Below are 16,158 nucleotides of genomic sequence, written 5' to 3'. Positions count from 1 at the left end.
AATGGCAAACCCAAAGTAAACCGCTTGCTTGTTTAAAAACAACAGATCACAAAGATCTTCCACAGTGGGCAGGGATGTTCTCTAAACTTCAAGAGATCGAATGTTTGACTCATGGGCTTCCTAACAGAGAAACAAACACATTTTCTTACATCCATGTTAATACCATAAAAAACCCCAATTCTTTGACCTTGAACACTGCATAATATTAAATGTGAAAATTATTTCATTGGAATCAGTTTATTACTCTATTAGTTACGTCCTAAATTTTATTCTTTGACTGTTTACATTTATCTGACTATTTTATCCAAAGCAACTTACAATTATGACTAAATACAACTTGAGCAATTGAGGGTTAAGAGTCTTGCTCAGGAGCCCAACAGTGGTGGAGCTTGAACCAGCAACCTTCTGATTACAAGTCAAGTACCATAACCGCTGGGCTACCATTACCCACTGTTGTTTTTACTCAATCTAAATAACTCTTACAGTTTCGCTTATATATATAGTTTTTTGGTCAGTTCTCATTGTCACTGAATACGTCTTATATCACAAAGGTGTCTTGTCATGTTTTATCATCTAACAATTAAGTATGTGAACACAGAAACTTGAGGCAAGTTGAATTAAAGGACTCTTTGACTAACTTGATCAACACACTGTTTAAGTTTAAATTAAAAATAATAAAACCCTCTAAAATGAAACAAAAAGAAACATCTATATTTTCCAATGCCCAGAAGTATGTTTGACCTTTGACCCAGGAGATATTGTAGTAACCAATGCAAAGCCATGAAAACACACACAGTGTGATCACTTTGTCAGGCTGCCCTACCCAACAGCTGCACCAAACAGGCTGACAACCGTATTACAGTCAGTATTTCATAAACAAAATTCCAACAACCTTGGGATTTCTTTTTGTACTTTGACTTCTCCCTACAATTTCCTTTCAGTGCTTAGGAGAAAGGTGTAAGCAAACACACTGCTGCTGTTTCAGTCTTCACTTTCCGATTCTATTTACTTAAAACACAAAGAGGACACGACCAGACTGCCGTTTGTTTCTCTGATGGGCTGATGAGTGGTACAGACTGACACGATTGTCCTCAAATTATATCCTTGCATGTCTCTCTCTAGTCCTCAGAGGGTGGAGTTAAGACACAAGCCAGATGCAGGAAAGGAAGAACCAGGAGACACAATGACAGAAATGAGTAAAAGCCCTCCATGTATTAAATGACCAAATGTAGAACAGTGTAGCAATCACAGATGGAATATGCATCAAATACCATATGTGCAATGGTGGAATACATTATATGATTTCACTGGATATTCTGAGAGACCGAATGTCCATTCATACATACAATATGTTTTACTATTGTAGTTGCCTTCCTTAGATATAATTGTTGATATATAGGGTGTTAAAATAATGTGTGGAATTCGAGATTCGGGATAAACTGACTGTCCCACTAAATCTCTATACACTAAATAAATGTGGGTACATATAAACTAAAGGCTGATTAATTCAGGGAGTACTCTAATGAACTGACAGAACAAATTTTATTGCAATTTGGCCAAGCTATTACTGCCATGTTAGTGCAGTCTTGTAGGGCAAAGGGCTGAGTGAGGTTAACCAAACACTAAATCTATGCAGGTCATCACAGGTTACTCACATGGAGCCCAAAGTTCACAACACACACACACAGAGTGAGAGAGAGCATTTCAGCTGTGGGATGAGCCTTGTCATCGCTGGCTGTGCTCCTGAAACACGTACCGGCCTGGTTCCTCTGTGGTGGAGTTTTTCTACCTGTGACTCTTCTTTTTCTGCTGGTGATTGCTCACCTGAGATGGAAACTCCAGGAAGGTACCAAACGCAACACATCAACACTTATTTTAACGTGTGTGTGTACGTGTGTATGTGTGTGTGTGTGTGTGTGTGTGTGTGTGTGTGTGTGTGTGTGTGTGTGTGTGTGTGTGTGTAGTAGTAGTAAGAGTAGTAGTAAGTCTGTACTTTTACCAAACTACTATGGGCGGAAAATGGCTTTAGTAATGACTAGCACAGCCTTGGCTAAGTGTCACCCAAGTGATTAAAACTGAATACAAGCTGTTTAATAGTCAGCACATGTCATATTGTAGGTTTGAGTGTCCACAAATTAAAGATCTAGGTCTGCTTCAACAGTCTTTAACTATGTTCTACTGAGAGAGAGAGAGAGAGAGAGAGAGAGAGAGAGAGAGAGAGAGAGAGAGAGAGAGAGTGAGAGAGATGTAATGTATAGAAATTGTGTGTCCATGTCCATTTTTGTCTTAGTGGAGGTGGAGATGTCTGTACTTCAAGACCCACGTGAGGCAGCACACCAGCTGTTCTGCAGGCCCAGACACAGACCAGTGGAGAGGAAGCACCCCTGCCCCACTCTCACACCCACGCAGAGGCCCAGACACAGACCAGTGGAGAGGAAGCACCCCTGCCCCACTCACACACCCACGCAGAGGCCCAGACACAGACCAGTGGAGAGGAAGCACCCCTGCCCCACTCACACACCCACGCAGAGGCCCAGACACAGACCAGTGGAGAGGAAGCACCCCTGTGCCACTCACACACCCACGCAGAGGGCCAGACACAGACCAGTGGAGAGGAAGCACCCCTGCACCACTCACACACCCCTGCCTCACTCACACACCCACGCAGAGGCCCAGACACAGACCAGTGTAGAGGAAGCACCCCTGCTCCACTCACACGCCCACGCAGAGTTCTGGATCTGAGACGTGAGAGCAGCCTGCATTCCTGAGAATGGGAAGTTCTGGATCTGGATCGCCCCACAAATGAGTGACTGCATTGCACTTATTACATTATACCTACTTCAGTGTAAGTTACTTTTGGGTATGAAATACTATGAAGCCTATTTTGGTGTTTTAATGTTTGGTAGGCCATCCAAGGCTGATCTAAGCTTTCTAAGAGTTTATGAACAGATAGCAGTCAGAAGAGGATAGATTTAGTGTGTTTGGTTCCTCCCCCTTTGAATCTTGATGCCTCTCAAGGTTTCTTCCTCCTGCTCTAGGGAGTTTTTAATTGTCACTGTCACCCTTGGTTTGCTGACTGGGGGTTTGGACTTGGACATTTGTAAAGCTGCTTTGTGACATCTGTTGTAAAAAGTGCTATATAAATAAATTTGATTTGATAGTTAAGTGCAGGAAGTGAAAAACATGATTTGACTGATGTGTTGTAATTCTTACTCAAAGTAACTCACAAACAAGGTAAAATGTTCCACAGGTCTATATAATATGCACGAGAGAGAGAGCATGTGAAGCTAGGTGAAGTTAGCGCTCAGCGCCGAGCACCTCTGAGACTGCTGCAAGTGCGCTCTCTGGTGGAGCAGCAGCAGAACTGCAGGGATTCCCCAGACCAGAGAAACAGGCTTTACTCAAAAACAGACGTGAGGTCCTTTTCTAAACTCTACAGGGTTATAGAGTGGAAAAAGAAGGAGGAGTGGAGAAGAGCTGGGGGGGGGAGGGAGGGAGGGAGAGAGAGAGAGAGAGAGAGAGAGAGAGACAGACAGACAGACAGACACACACACAGACAGACACACACAGACACAGAACACAACACACAAAGAGAGTGTGTGAAAGATGTGTGTGAATGAGAGAGAGGTAGGTGTACTTCCATCAGATAGAGCAAAGACCAAACTAAAAGACAAAGGTAAAGGATATTCAGACAAAGAGACTGTGTCTCTAACAGCCACTAGTGTAATGCTGATGTCCATGTGCAGTGAAAGCATACAGCTGTGAAGAAGTCCCAGTATGAGCCAGACACTAGGTTAGATTAGCAGGTCCCTCAAACATGCACGCGTTGTTTGAATATTCTGAATCTTCTGTAGCGCTGCACAGCTGAGAACACAGAGCACCACGCACTGTCCAGACGGCTTTCACTGTCTCTGTGATGAGGTCTCCTGTCTCATGTAGGACTCCACTGATCTTTTCAACCAGAATGACTCCGGATGGTGACTCTGTAATTCTTGTTAACGTTAACCTGCAATAAAGGATTGACCAGCAGTTCTCTTCTATTAATTCTGAAGTCTGCATCATCATTTTCTATTTGAATGATTAATTTTAAAACTAGCTGACTGGGGATTTAGGAACGACATTTATCGGTGGCCCGTACTACGGGAACTTTGTCTGTGGACCCACACTGTTATCAGCACAAACTGACAGATCACCTAAAAACTGCATTGTTCTGTGTGTGATGGCTGAAATTGACAGAAGCGCACGTTTTGAAGGTAAGATGATGCCTTTTAAAAGTTCTGCATAGTTGGAAATTTCAGACTTTTGTTCAGCGAGTTTTGTAGTGGTTGGGTCTCGGGATCATAGAAAGTGCGGACTGAGTGTTGGTGAATGAGAATAGATTGTTAACGTTATAAAAACAATTAAAAGGAGTAACAGTGCACAAAAATGAAAGTGAGACCTTATGCAAACTTAAATGATTGTGTGTGAAAAAAATCTGTATGACAAATAACTATGAAAAAGCCATCCTATAAAAATTTTAAAAAGTAATAGCAAACACCAGCTTGATAAAAAACATACAACTATGAGATGAACAACTGCTCAGAGAGAGATACATACAAAAGAGCTCAGAGTAAAAAGGCAAAAGCACACAAAGAGATAAATGTTAAATGTAGTTGATTGTGTTTGTCTAAAGTGTTCACCTAAGTGTTTGTCGTTTTGTTTGTCTAAAGTGAAGTTAAAAGCGAATTAGGTCATCTAAACGGCTTAGAATTCTTGGTTTTGAAGAACATATGAAAAATACTTATGCATAGTAATTTATTGATTGAAACACTGGGAAATCAAACTCATATCAGACTTTGGCTATTGAGCGAGTGACATACCTTAAATAACGCGGAAAACCACTTTTCTTCACTTGAGGAAAAAGAAAAGCTATTGCTACCAATGTTTAACTTGTTGTTATCTAGCCATTTATCATTAAGGGCAATATTAGGTTTGGAACTTTTGCCATGGGGGCAGGTGAACCGCTGCCAACTCCAGCAAACAGGTGATGAGCAAACAAATCCAACAAGGAGCAGAAAAAAGAGTTGACCTTTAATGACCTTATAAAATGCAAAAACATTTTGTGAGGCTGTGAGGCCGTAACAAGGAAAAAGAAGGAGAAATGGCTAATGTAATGGAAGTTGTGAAAAAGTGAGCAGCAGCAAAACAAACAGAAGCACAAATGGAAGGGGTTTTCAGTGTATTTTACAGAGCTTATCATTCATAAACAAACAATCATACTGGTGCAACTGTCTTCAGGAGTGATGCAAGCCAAAATAGCAAACAAAACCCAGACTAATTAAATAAAACTACACACTAACTAATCATAACAACACAACTCCCTAACACAAAAACAGAGACAAAACAAACGCCCAACAAAAATAGCAGTCACTCCCTACCACCAGTGTCCAAAACCAAAATACCAAAAAACCATATTTACACAATCTATATATATGTATATAGGTATATATACACAACTGCGGAAGTAGGAAGGGCGAAGCCAAAGACGAAGTCCAAAAATGAGGAAACACTCACTCACTCATTCATTCAATCTCACTCACTCACTCACTCTCTCTCTCTCTCTCTCCCTCTCTCTCTCTCTGTCTCTCTGTGTCTCTCTCTCTCGCTCTCTCGCTCTCTCTCCTGGGAGGGGCCTTTAAATAGCCAACACAGTTGGCTGGGAAAGCCGGCAAGGAAAGGGGCGGAGTCTCAATCAGGGTGGAAATCCTGGCAGTGGATCTGGAGCACACACACACATCCATCTTTCCGTAACAAATATGTGACAGGAATTATGTGGAATCCATTCTAAATCCACTCTTATTCGTTATATAAGTCTAAACAGTGGTTTGAATGTTTTTTATATCTTTTTTATAGATTTGGTCAGCTTTTGGTGGTTTCTGTTATAAAGTCGCTAAAATATTCACAATACAGTGAAAAGAGGCCTTCAGACTTCAGCAACCATCCAACACTAATACACTAAATGCTACTTTGCATTTCCCCTGTGAGGCTGTCAAATCAAATAAACTGTTAATTGGTGGTGGACATGATCAGTCAAGACATTAAAGTTTAACTTGGACACATGAAATTGACTAATGGTCAAAATAACAAAACAGTTACAGAAATTTCAGACCACAAATAATGCAAAGAAAACAAGCTCATAATCATTTATAAACAACACAGTACTAATATTTCAACTTAGGATGAGTCAACAAATCAATATTTGGTGGAATAACCCTGATTTTTAATCACAGCTTTCATGTGTCTTGGCATGCTTTCCACTAGTCTTTCACATTGCTGTTGGGTAACTTTATGCTACTCCTGGCACAGAAATTCCAGGAGCTCGGTTTTGTTTGATGGCTTGTGATCATCCTTCTTCCTCTTGATCACATTCCAGAGGTTTTCATTGGGGTTCAGGTCTGGAGATTGGGCTGGCCATGATAGGATCTTGATTTGGTGGTCTCTCATCCATTGAAATACACAAAATTTCACCTCGTCTGCCAGTTCAGTCCAGTGATTAATCATTCCACATGCCATCCTGCTACCAATATTTTCACAGTGCTGTTGCGACCTCACCACCTAGAGAGAGTCATAACAGAAGGCTAAACTCCTGCTGAACCTTCTTTTTTTTTTTGACTCTTCTTTTTCTGCTGGTGATTGCTCACCTGAGATGGAAACTCCAGGAAGGCACCAAACGCAACACATCAACACTTATTCTAACGTGATTGTGTGTGTATAGTAGGAGTAAGTTTGTACTTTTACCAAACTACTATCAGAGGAAAATGGCTTTAGTAATGACTAGCACAGCCTTGGCTAGGTTCCACCCAAGTGATTCAAACTGAATACAAGCTGTTTAATAGTCACCACTTGTCATATTGTAGGTTTGAATGTCCACAAATTAAAGATCTCGGTCTGCTTCAACAGTCTTTAACTATGTTCTACTGAGAGAGAGAGAGAGAGAGAGAGAGAGAGAGAGAGAGAGAGAGAGAGAGAGAGAGAGAGAGAGAGAGAGAGAGAGAGAGAGAGAGAGGTAATGTAAAGAAATTGCGTGTCCATGTCCATTTTTGTCTTAGCGGAGGTGGAGATGTCTGTACTTCAAGACCCACGTGAGGCAGCACACCAGCTGTTCTGCAGGCCCAGACACAGACCAGTGGAGAAGAAGCACCCCTGCCCCACTCACACACCCAGGCAGAAGCCCAGACACAGACCAGTGGAGAGGAAGCACCCCTGCCTCACTCACACGCCCACGCAGAGGTCCAGACACAGACTTTGACCACGACCAGTGGAGAGGAAGCACCCCTGCTCCACTCACACACCCACGCAGAGTTCTGGATCTGAGACGTGAGAGCAGCCTGCATTCCTGAGAATGGGAAGTTCTGGATCTGGATCGCCCCACAAATGAGTGACTGCATTGCACTTATTACATTATACCTACTTCAATGTAAAATACTTTTGGGTGTGAGATACTATGATGCCTATTTTGGTGTTTTAATGTTAGGTAGGCCATCCAGGGCTGATCTAAGCTTTCTAAGAGTTTATGAACAGATAGCAGTCAGAAGAGGATAGATTTAGTGTGTTTGGTTCCTCCCCCTTTGAATCTTGATGCCTCTCAAGGTTTCTTCCTCCTGCTCTAGGGAGTTTTTAATTGTCACTGTCACCCCTGGTTTGCTGACTGAGGGTTTGGACTTGGACATTTGTAAAGCTGCTTTGTGACATCTGTTGTAAAAAGTGCTATATAAATAAATTTGATTTGATAGTTAAGTGCAGGAAATGAAAAACATGATTTGACTGATGTGTTGTAATTCTTACTCAAAGTAACTCACAAACAAGGTAAAGTGTTCCACAGGTCTATATAATATGCACGAGAGAGAGAGCATGTGAAGCTAGGTGAAGTTAGCGCTCAGCGCCGAGCACCTCTGAGACTGCTGCAAGTGCGCTCTCTGGTGGAGCAGCAGCAGAACTGCAGGGATTCCCCAGACCAGAGAAACAGGCTTTACTCAAAAACAGACGTGAGGTCCTTTTCTAAACTCTACAGGGTTATACAGTGGAAAAAGAAGGAGGAGTGGAGAAGAGCTGGGGGGGGAGGGAGAGAGAGAGAGAGAGAGAGAGAGAGAGAGAGAGAGAGAGAGAGAGAGAGAGAGAGAGAGACAGACAGACAGACAGACACACACACAGACAGACACACACAGACACAGAACACAACACACAAAGAGAGTGTGTGAAAGATGTGTGTGAATGAGAGAGAGGTAGGTGTACTTCCATCAGATAGAGCAAAGACCAAACTAAAAGACAAAGGTAAAGGATATTCAGACAAAGAGACTGTGTCTCTAACAGCCACTAGTGTAATGCTGATGTCCATGTGCAGTGAAAGCATACAGCTGTGAAGAAGTCCCAGTATGAGCCAGACACTAGGTTAGATTAGCAGGTCCCTCAAACATGCACGCGTTGTTTGAATATTCTGAATCTTCTGTAGCGCTGCACAGCTGAGAACACAGAGCACCACGCACTGTCCAGACGGCTTTCACTGTCTCTGTGATGAGGTCTCCTGTCTCATGTAGGACTCCACTGATCTTTTCAACCAGAATGACTCCGGATGGTGACTCTGTAATTCTTGTTAACGTTAACCTGCAATAAAGGATTGACCAGCAGTTCTCTTCTATTAATTCTGAAGTCTGCATCATCATTTTCTATTTGAATGATTAATTTTAAAACTAGCTGACTGGGGATTTAGGAACGACATTTATCGGTGGCCCGTACTACGGGAACTTTGTCTGTGGACCCACACTGTTATCAGCACAAACTGACAGATCACCTAAAAACTGCATTGTTCTGTGTGTGATGGCTGAAATTGACAGAAGCGCACGTTTTGAAGGTAAGATGATGCCTTTTAAAAGTTCTGCATAGTTGGAAATTTCAGACTTTTGTTCAGCGAGTTTTGTAGTGGTTGGGTCTCGGGATCATAGAAAGTGCGGACTGAGTGTTGGTGAATGAGAATAGATTGTTAACGTTATAAAAACAATTAAAAGGAGTAACAGTGCACAAAAATGAAAGTGAGACCTTATGCAAACTTAAATGATTGTGTGTGAAAAAAATCTGTATGACAAATAACTATGAAAAAGCCATCCTATAAAAATTTTAAAAAGTAATAGCAAACACCAGCTTGATAAAAAACATACAACTATGAGATGAACAACTGCTCAGAGAGAGATACATACAAAAGAGCTCAGAGTAAAAAGGCAAAAGCACACAAAGAGATAAATGTTAAATGTAGTTGATTGTGTTTGTCTAAAGTGTTCACCTAAGTGTTTGTCGTTTTGTTTGTCTAAAGTGAAGTTAAAAGCGAATTAGGTCATCTAAACGGCTTAGAATTCTTGGTTTTGAAGAACATATGAAAAATACTTATGCATAGTAATTTATTGATTGAAACACTGGGAACTCAAACTCATATCAGACTTTGGCTATTGAGCGAGTGACATACCTTAAATAACGCGGAAAACCGCTTTTCTTCACTTGAGGAAAAAGAAAAGCTATTGCTACCAATGTTTAACTTGTTGTTATCTAGCCATTTATCATTAAGGGCAATATTAGGTTTGGAACTTTTGCCATGGGGGCAGGTGAACCGTTGCCAACTCCAGCAAACAGGTGATGAGCAAACAAATCCAACAAGGAGCAGAAAAAAGAGTTGACCTTTAATGACCTTATAAAATGCAAAAACATTTTGTGAGGCTGTGAGGCTGTAATAAGGAAAAAGAAGTACAAATGGCTAATGTAATGGAAGTTGTGAAAAAGTGAGCAGCAGCAAAACAAACAGAAGCACAAATGGAAGGTGTTTTCAGTGTATTTTACAGAGATTATCATTCATAAACAAACAATCATACTGGTGCAACTGTCTTCAGGAGTGATGCAAGCCAAAATAGCAAACAAAACCCAGACTAATTAAATAAAACTACACACTAACTAATCATAACAACACAACTCCCTAACTCCCTAACACAAAAACAGAGACAAAACAAACGCCCAACAAAAATAGCAGTAACTCCCTACCACCAGTGTCCAACACCAAAATACCAAACAAATGATATTTACACAATCTATATATATGTATATATACACAACTGCCGAAGCAGGAAGGGCGAAGCCAAAGACGAAGTCCAAAAATGGGGAAACACTTACTCACTCACTCATTCATTCATTCATTCATTCATTCTCTCTCTCTCTCTCTCTCTCTCTCTCTCTCTCTCCTGGGAGGGGGCTTTGAACAGCCAACATAGTTGGCTGGGAAAGCCGGCAAGGAAAGGGGCGGAGTCTCAATCAGGGTGGAAATCCTGGCAGTGGATCTGGAGCACACACACACATCCATCTTTCCGTAACAAATATGTGACAGGAATTATGTAGAATCCATTCTAAATCCACTCTTATTCGTTATATACGTCTACACAGTGGTTTGAATGTTTTTTAAATCTTTTTTATAGATTTTGTCAGCTTTTGGTGGTTTCTGTTATAAAGTCGCTAAAATATTCACAATACAGTGAAAAGATGCCTACCTGTTCTGGGAGATCAATCCATCATCCCTCAGACGTGGTGTGGCAGAAAGAGTCTGACAGTTTTATGGAACAGCTAAGGAAAATTAAAGTTTTGGACCAGACTTCAGCAACCATCCAACACTAATACACTAAATGCTACTTTGCATTTCCCCTGTGAGGCTGTCAAATCAAATAAACTGTTAATTGGTGGTGAACATGATCAATCAAGACATTAAAGTTTAACTTGGACACATGAAAATGACTAATGGTCAAAATAACAAAACAGTTACAGAAATTTCAGACCACAAATAATGCAAAGAAAACAAGCTCATAATCATTTATAAACAACACAGTACTAATATTTCAACTTAGGATGAGTCAACAAATCATTATTTGGTGGAATAACCCTGATTTTTAATCACAGCTTTCATGTGTCTTGGCATGCTTTCCACTAGTCTTTCACATTGCTGTTGGGTAACACTATGCTACTCCTGGCACAGAAATTCCAGGAGCTCGGTTTTGTTTGATGGCTTGTGATCATCCTTCTTCCTCTTGATCACATTCCAGAGGTTTTCATTGGGGTTCAGGTCTGGAGATTGGGCTGGCCGTGATAGGATCTTGATTTGGTGGTCCCTCATCCACACTTTGATTGGCCTGGCTGTGTGACATGGAGCATTGTCCTGTTGAAAAAAACAACCATTAGAGTTGGGGAACATTGTCAGAGCAGAAGGAAGCAAGTTTTCTTCCTGCACAGTTTTGTAAGTTGCTTGATTCATGCGTCCTTCACAAAGACAAAGCTGCCTGATTCCAGCCTGGCTGAAACACCTCCAGATCATCACCAATCCTGCACCAAATTTCACAGTGGGTGTGAGATACTCTGGCTTGTAGGCCTCTCCAGGTCTCCGTCTAACCATTACACGACCAGGTGGTGGATAAAGCTTAAAATTGCCCTCATCGGAGAAGATGACCTTACTCCAGTCCTCTACGGTACAGTCGTAATGGTCTTTTACTAACTTCAGTCTGGTTCTTCTTTGCTTCTCATTGATGAAGGGCTTTTTTCTAGCTTTGCACAACTTCAGCCCTGCCTCCAGAAACCTGTTTCGCACCGTCCTCGCTGTGCAATTCACCCCAGCTGTTGCATGCCATTTTTTGTAGGTCACTTGACATCATTAAGTGACATTTGAATGAGGTGGCGATCATCACAGTCGGTAGATAGTCGAGGCTGCAAGTGCGGGTTAGGAAAGTGTTCTATTCGGCGCGAACAGACACAGGAAAAGAGCAGCGGTGCAGCAGTTAGTGATTCGGGTGTTTTCTTTTTAACGTGACCCGATCCCGGGGCTGGTATGGAGTCATGTTTGTTTAAGGTGCTGATGTATTTGTTGTATAGGCAACTTGGGAGCGGGTGAACACAATTTTGGTAAACATGGAGTATGATGTAATGTGTTTTAATGTTTGTTGATTTTGTGCTTACTTTGTCGTGATGTGGGATAATCTGTTGTGTATTTTGTGTGCAGGGAGCTGAGTCACGTTTTTGTTCCCACTATGAGTATTTCCTGATTCTGAGTTTTTCAGTAATGTAAGTTTTTATTGGGTCTGGTGTGGAAATATTTATCAGGAATTGTACTGATGAAGTGATTCATGTACGTGTGATGGTGACCACGTTAAAAGTCAGTGAAGCCATTTGTGCTTAAACTCAGAACCAGATTTTCCACTCATTGTGTGTTTTAGTGCTATGTTTTTTAAATTGTATTAAACTTGTCTGACCTGGTACTGGTGGTGTTGCTTTTTTTTTTTTTTTTTAAAAAAGGTGATACCTGTTGCACATACACAGATGGAATTTGCATAAAATACTGTGTAATGGTGGAACTCTCCCAAAAAGGCAACTTCTGTTCTTAAAGACTCAAGGTAATCTTTCACTGATATGGGTATTTTGTGTTATTTTCATGTTATGTGGCTTCATGTATAATGTAGTTGTGCAGGACACCGTGTTCTGAGAAGTTTGTCACGAGGTGGAACAGGTTACATTATAAACAAGACCCTCAATGTTAAGGAGATGCCTCCAGTCCGCTCACGGAACCGAAAGGATTTGGGGTTGTGACCTGTCATACTACAGTCGTCATAGCAACACCAGGTCTGTTTACAACACTACTACATTAGTTGGAGCACTTGGAGCTTTTGCATCTATATGCTCCTGGATCTCCTCCCACATGATCTACTGCCACCTCATGATTTACACATTAAGCACTGGCCACAAAGATTTGGAAGTAGGTGGCTTTGAAAAACAGATTCTTTGAGATGCTTTAATGGACAGTTTCACATGGCAGTAAAGTTCATTATGGGAGATTAAAAGAGGAGAAAGATTTTTTTTTTCAGCCTTGAATGATTTGAGGCTTAGATGAGAAAGCTACGCTATTCTAATCAGGTACACATACATTGTAAATTGTGTATGACTGACTACAAGGTCATATAGTTCTGAATAAAAAAGGAATGACTGATTGTACCTAAAAGCAGAAAATCAATATTATCTATAAAAATTACCAAAATATGACCACCACTTAACAGAGTATTTGATTTGACAGCCTCAAAGGGGAAATGCACAGTAGTTTTGGATGCTTTAGTTTTGGATGGCTGCTGGAGTCTGGTTCAAGACTTTCATTTCCTGTAGCTGTCCCATCACACTGTTATACTCTTCCTGCCGCACGGCGTCTGAGAGAGACGATGGATCAATCTCCAGGAACGCATAGGCATCCTTGGACTGTATTTTGAATATTTTAGCAGCTTTAACACAGGAACCACCAAAATTTGACCAAATCTGTAAAAGAGATACAAAAAGCATTTGGACAACTGTTCTGACTTACATAATGAACAATAGATTCCAAATTATACTTATCAAGCATTACTCTAATGTGCAGTGTTTTTGAATTTTAAAAAATGTCATTGTATATTGTAATTTTACTTTACTGTAACTGTTTCATATATCAGTTACCTCTGAAGCCTTTTGGATTGAATCCACAAATTCTTCTTTAAGTTCAGGTTCATCAACAAGATCTTCATTAACAAACGTCTTTTTCTGCATGACACCCAACATACTGTGCACCTTTTCCCAGAAGTTTTTGATCTGAATCAGAATGTTCTGGATTTTAGTCAGATATCGCTGGACCTCGTTCAGGTGGACAGGGCTGGGTATAGAGCCTGGTACACACAAACAGAAACACAGACTGCTTATTTAAACCAACAATGAGTACAGGACAGCAAAATTGTGCAGTGTTTTGCTATGGAAGTGTTTTCAGAGCTCTGTGTACTTTTGTATTCTTAAAAATAGATTGTTTACAGTCTCATTTACTAATGTACATATGTGGAGATGAATTGGTCCAGTAACACTACACACAGAACCAATGAGCTTATTCAAAAAACTGTTAAAAGACAGACAAGCATACATAAACAAAAACAGTCATTCAGTAGACATCACCAATCATCACTCACCCTTGTCGATTTTTACTTTGGCCAGTTTCATCTGTAAGTCAATCTGCTGGACCTCAATGCTCCACTGTTGGTTCATCAGAGCCGTCTTTTGAGAGGTGAGCTGATTCAGCTGGTTTTCAAGAGCTTTGATTTTTGCAGCAGCAGCGGGGGATGTTGTGGCATCGTAAATGGACTTGACGATTGGCCCAATGAACGGCACAATCGCAGCGAAGATTCCGAGCCTTGAGCTTTTGCTTGTCACGTCCCTTACATAACTCTCAAGTTCCCGGTTTTTGGTATCTATCTTCCTTTTGGTGTCTTCAAGCTCGTTCCTAACTCCGACAAGCTTTTCTTCAAGGGTCTTTATAGCTCCCTCCATTTCCTGAACTTCCTGGGAAAGCTTCTCAGACGTGGCCTCAGTGTTTGCCTTTTCAGTGATGATGTCACTGGTAGTTGTAGCCACGTCTCCGTTGTGCTGAACATAGCTAAATATTAAAAGTGTGAAAATAGTCAACATTCATTTACTTTGTGTGTCTGTAGTTTGAGAAGATTCCAGCTATTTGTTATCAATCTATGTCACTGTGTCATTAAAGCTGCACTAGGTAACATTTGTTTGTTAAAATTGAAAGAAGTCACATTACTAAGCCAAGAGGAAAAACCTTTTGCTAAAATATAGTGTCTTTCTGCAAGTCACCCTATAAAGCATGAAATATTCATTCAGATTCAGAACTGTTGGATCAGATTTGGCAAGAGTTTTCTGAACCACATCAGATGTCTTTATGAATTAACATCACATGCACAGGACCAAAAACAAGGTCCAGCTCGATTGGCTGGTTCACTGAGTAATATTATAAGGGGCGTGGCTCACAGTTCTGATATACCTGTGCATGTGTACAGTGCTGAAAGTCAGTGAATTGAAGGATAGAGATACTGCCTCATATGGAGACATCAGAACGGCAACCCCAGTCATCCTCTGCAGCATTACCCGCATGTGACTCCTACACATTGTGTTGACTTTTCAGGGGTGGCAACAGCCTGCAGGGGTTCAGGAATGTTGGTTTATTTTTGATTGCTGAACAGGTACATTATGTTGGTGGTTTGCTAGCTATCAAGCAAACAAGCAATTTGTTATTGATTAGGAATTTAATGTTATCTTGTGTATTGTACAAGGTAAATGTTAAGCTGTTTTAGCTATGTAGCCAATGTTAGCTGGCAAATTCGCTAATATTATTATATAATCACTTTGCTGACAGTGTCTTTTTTGTTTCAGAGTTTGTCCTCTTATGTCTGAACAAGGAAAGCCTTTAATCTCTCAGATTATCTCCAGTGCTACCATCTCTCTCCTTTCATGTATGCAACTATAGCTTTAAATTAAACTTGTCTAACATTATGCCTGTGCTACCAGGCTGTAGCATATCTGTTGGATGATTACAAGAGTAAGTTAGATAATGCACTTACATCCTGAGAGAGCATTCCAGAGAGATCTGATCAATTTCTCTGTGAACACTCCTTCAACATGAATGCACTCGCAATCATCAGATAAATTCACTTGGGGAAATGGAAGGCAGCACAACCCACTTTACAAAATGTTCATGATTCATGCGGTTGCATACTTCCACCAGAGTGGTCGCCAATTCTAAAAATCTACATAGTGCAACTTTAAAGTACAACATATCAATCTTCACATCAGCACAGGCGTCACAGACACCAGAATAAAACTGAAAAACTCTAAAAGCTAATAATTATTTAACTTTCAAACTATTAATCTGACATGCATTTCTCTACTAACAGAACAGCACTGCTTCACACCATTTCTATACATCATGGTGATCTAAGCTGCAAAAAATACATGTTGTTACCTTTGCACCATCTTGTCCGCATCTGCAATAAGTTCATCAATCCAGGTTCTTGCTTTTTCCAGGTACTTTACCGCCAGTGTTGGTTTGTTTTTTTCAATAGCATGTATCAGCATTGGAAACAGTGATGAAACCAGGGTATGACTGGTGCCCATACACTGTGGTGGAAGGAATAACATAAGATATGCACAATGTAATTTAACATTTACCTCCCACCTTATATGACCTTTGCTGCTGCTGTTCCTCCATGTGATGGACATATTGGCTACAACACAGTTACTGAGCTCATTAAGGATTCAGAG

General features: G+C 40.8%; 2 long non-coding RNA genes across 2 annotated transcripts; both read left to right on the top strand.

The window, feature by feature from the left end:
• Positions 1-1,139: 1,139 nt before the first annotated feature.
• On the top strand, positions 1,140-4,044 carry LOC145659951 (uncharacterized). Its single transcript, XR_014126141.1, has 2 exons — positions 1,140-1,846; positions 2,291-4,044. It is a non-coding gene; the product is annotated as an uncharacterized LOC145659951 (long non-coding RNA).
• A 121-nt stretch (positions 4,045-4,165) lies between these two features.
• On the top strand, positions 4,166-8,678 carry LOC145659950 (uncharacterized). Its single transcript, XR_014126140.1, has 2 exons — positions 4,166-4,253; positions 7,089-8,678. It is a non-coding gene; the product is annotated as an uncharacterized LOC145659950 (long non-coding RNA).
• The last annotated feature ends 7,480 nt before the right edge of the window (positions 8,679-16,158 follow it).

This window comes from Electrophorus electricus, chromosome 2, assembly GCF_041902795.1.
Source record: "Electrophorus electricus isolate QZ-2024a chromosome 2, ASM4190279v1, whole genome shotgun sequence".
In the NCBI taxonomy this organism is placed as follows: domain Eukaryota; kingdom Metazoa; phylum Chordata; class Actinopteri; order Gymnotiformes; family Gymnotidae; genus Electrophorus; species Electrophorus electricus.
Note: the sequence above shows the minus strand (reverse complement) of the source record. Positions and strands in the feature narration are given on the sequence as shown.